This window comes from Arachis stenosperma, chromosome 1 (genome assembly GCF_014773155.1).
Source record: "Arachis stenosperma cultivar V10309 chromosome 1, arast.V10309.gnm1.PFL2, whole genome shotgun sequence".
Classification (NCBI taxonomy): domain Eukaryota; kingdom Viridiplantae; phylum Streptophyta; class Magnoliopsida; order Fabales; family Fabaceae; genus Arachis; species Arachis stenosperma.
Window position 1 is genome coordinate 63,251,199 of NC_080377.1, and position 3,722 is coordinate 63,254,920.

At 39.9% G+C, this 3,722-nt stretch overlaps 1 non-coding gene across 1 annotated transcript; it reads left to right on the top strand.

The window, feature by feature from the left end:
* The first annotated feature begins 2,931 nt into the window (after positions 1–2,931).
* LOC130955974 (small nucleolar RNA R71) lies at positions 2,932–3,039 on the top strand. The gene has a single exon (XR_009076954.1). It is a non-coding gene; the product is annotated as a small nucleolar RNA R71 (small nucleolar RNA).
* The last annotated feature ends 683 nt before the right edge of the window (positions 3,040–3,722 follow it).

Consider the following 3,722-nt stretch of genomic DNA (forward strand, 5'->3'; position numbering starts at 1 on the left):
AACTGCTCAAGGAACAAGAGGAGCAAGGGCGTGATCTAAGGGAGCTGAAGTGCCAAAAATTAATCCTTGAACCACACCCCAAAGAGTTGCAAACTGCTCAAGGAACAGAGGAGCAAGGGCGTGATCTAAGGAGCTGAAGTGCCAAAAATTAATCCTTGAACCACACCCAAAGAGTAGAGGAGCATCCACTCCTCAAAACAACAGGTTGCTGAGTTCCAATTTTCTGTTTTAACTTAGGGATTATTCCTTTTAGAAATTGACCTTAGAAGATATTAGTAATAATTAGGATGTCTATTTTGATTTTATTTCCATTAAGTTATAATTTTTTTCTCATCATCATTAGGCATGAATAAAGTGTAGATTTTCTTTTAGAGTAAAAAAGTAATTATATTTTTCGAGTTCTTAATAAATAAAATTATAATTAATTATATGTGGTGGCAATACTTTTTGTTCTCTGAATGAATGCTTGAACAGTGCATAATATGTACTTTGAATTTGATGAATATTGGCTCCTGAAAGAATAAGGAACACGAAAAATATTGTTGATGATCTGAAAAATCATGAATTGATTCTTGAAGCAAGAAAAAAGCAGTCAAAAAAAAATAATAACACAATATTCACAAGCCATGGGCACTAGCCAAGAGTAAAAAGGATCCAAGGCTTTGAGCATCAATGGATAGGAGGGCCCAAGGAAATAAAATCCAGGCCTAAGCGGCTAAACCAAGCTGTCCCTAACCATATGCTTGTGTCATGAAGGTCCAAGTGAAAAGCTTGAGACTGAGTGGTTAAAGTCGTGATCCAAAGCAAAAGAGTGTGCTTAAGAGCTCTGGACACCACTGACTGGGGACTCTAGCAAAGCTGAGTCACAATCTGAAAAGGTTCACCCAGTTATGTGTCTGTGGCACTTATGTATCCGGTGGTAATACTGGAAGACAAAGTGCTTAGGGCCACAGCCAAGACTCATAAAATGACTGTGTTCAAGAATCAACGTACTACACTAGAGAGTCACAATACTATCTGAATTCTGAGTTCCTAAGGATGCCAATCATTCTGAAAATTTAAAGATACAGGGAGATGCCAAAACTATTCAGGGACAAAAAGCTACAAGCTCCGCTCATCTAATAAGAATTTGAGCTTCATTTAAAACTCGAGGATTTTATTACTTCTTTACTTCTGTTAGAACCTATTTATCATAGTTGCTTGAGGACAAGCAACAGTTTAAGTTTGGTGTTGTGATGAGCGGATATTTTGTACGCTTTTTGGGGGTAATTTCATGTAGATTTTAGCATGTTTCAGTTAGTTTTTAGTAGAATAATTAGTTTTTAGGCAAAAATCATATTCTGGACTTTACTATGAGTTTGTGTGTTTTTCTGTGATTTCAGGTATTTTCTGACTGAAATTGAGGGAGCTGAGCAAAAATCTGACTTAGGCTGAAAAAGGACTGCTGATGCTGTTGGATCCTGACCTCCATGCACTCGAAATGGATTTCTGGAGCTACAGGAGTCCAATTGGCGCGCTCTCAACGGCGTTGGAAAGTAGACATCCAGGGCTTTCCAGCAATATAATAGTCCATACTTTGAACGAGGATAGACGACGTAACTTGGCGTTAAACGCCAAGTTCATGCTGCTGTCTGGAGTTAAACGCCAGAAAAACGTCATTATCCGGAGTTGAACGCCCAAAACACGTCATAACCTGAAGTTTGAAGCCAAGAAAGGCCTTTGCACGTGGAAAGCTTTAGTCTCAGCCCCAGCACACACCAAGTGGGCCCCAGAAGTGGATTTCTGCACCAATTATCTTAGTTATTCATTTTTCTGTAAACCTAGGTTACTAGTTTACTATTTAAACAACTTTTACAGACTTATCTTGTACCTCATGACATTTTCAGATCTGAATTACATACTTTTGACGGCATGAGTCTCTAAACTCCATTGTTGGGGGTGAGGAGCTCTGCAGCGTCTCGATGATTTAATACAATTCCTTTGTTTCCATTCAAACACGCTTGTTATCTAAGATGTTTATTCGCCTAACTGTGGAGAAGGTGATGATCCGTGACACTCTCACCTTCCTCAACCCATGAACGTGTGCCTGACAACCACCTCCGTTCTACATCAGATTGAATGAATATCTCTTAGATTCCCCAACAGAATCTTCGTGGTATAAGCCGGATTGATGGCAGCATTCATGAGAATCCGGAAAGTCTAAACCTTGTCTGTGGTATTCCGAGTAGGATTCCGGGATTGAATGACTGTGACGTGCTTCAAACTTTAACCTGCTGGGCGTTAGTGACAGACGCAAAAGAGGGATTCTATTCCAGTAGGAGCGGGAACCAACCGGTGATTAGCCGTACTGTGACAGAGTGCGTGAGCATAGTTTTCACTGCGAGGATGGAAGTAGCCACTGACAACGGTGACACCCTACATAGAGCTTGCCATGGAAGGAACCTGCGTGTGAGAAGAGGAATTCAAGGAAGAGTTGAAATCAAAGGACAAAGCATCTCCAGAACTCCAACATATTCCACAATCCTTTACAAACAAATAACTCTATTGCTCAAGTAACATTGTTCCCTCTTTTATTTTTATAATCAAATCTAGTAATTTCACTTTTAATCCAAATAATCCTTGTTGACATCCTAACTAAGATTAATAAAATAAATATTGATTGCTTCAAACCAATAATCTCTGTGGATTCGACCCTTACTCACGTAAGGTATTACTTGGACGACCCAGTACACTTGCTGGTTAGTTGAACGGAGTTGTGAATTCAACCAGTGCCACAATAAGGATTTTGAATGAACAAGAGACACAATAGTTTTTGTGTACATGCCAAAGAGCCAATATTGTTGATCACAATTTCGTCCACCAGCTATCCAAAGACATCTTGGATAGTTCAGAGAGACCATCATAGAAAATACCTATGATGCTCCATTCAGAAAGCATGTCAGAAGGACATTTTCTGATCAATTGTTTGTATCTTTCCCAAGCTTCATAGAGGGATTCTCCATCCTTCTGTCTGAAGGTTTGGACTTCCACTCTAAGCTTACTCAATTTTTGAGGTGGAAAGAACTTTGCCAAGAAGGCATTGACTAGCTTTTCCCAAGAGTCCAGGCTTTCTTTAGGTTGTGAGTCCAACCATGTCCTAGCTCTGTCTCTTACAGCAAAAGGGAATAGCATCAGTCTGTAGACCTCAGGGTCAACCCCATTAGTCTTGACTGTGTCACAGATTTACAAGAACTCAGCTAAAAACTGATGAGGATCTTCCATTGGAAGTCCATGGAACTTGCAATTCTGTTGCATTAGAGAAACTAATTGAGGCTTAAGCTCAAAGTTGTTTGCTCTAATGGCAGGGATAGAGATGCTTCTCCCATAGAAGTTGGGAGTAGGTGCAGTAAAGTCACCCAGCACCTTCCTTGCATTGTTGGCTTTGTTGTTGTTTTCGGCTGCCATGTGTTCTTCTTCTTTGAAGAATTCGGTCAGGTCCTCTAAAGAAAGTTGTGTTTTGGCTTCTCTTAGCTTTCTCTTCAAGGTCCTTTCAGGTTCAGGGTCAGCTTCAACAAGAATGCCTTTGTCTTTGTTCCTACTCATATGAAAGAGAAGAGAACAAGAAAATATGGAATCCTCTATGTCACAGTATAGAGATTCCTTGAGGTGTCAGAGGAAAAGAAAGGTAGAAAACAGAAGTAGAAAATTCGAACTTGTCCCAGAAGATGGAGTTCAAATTTTGC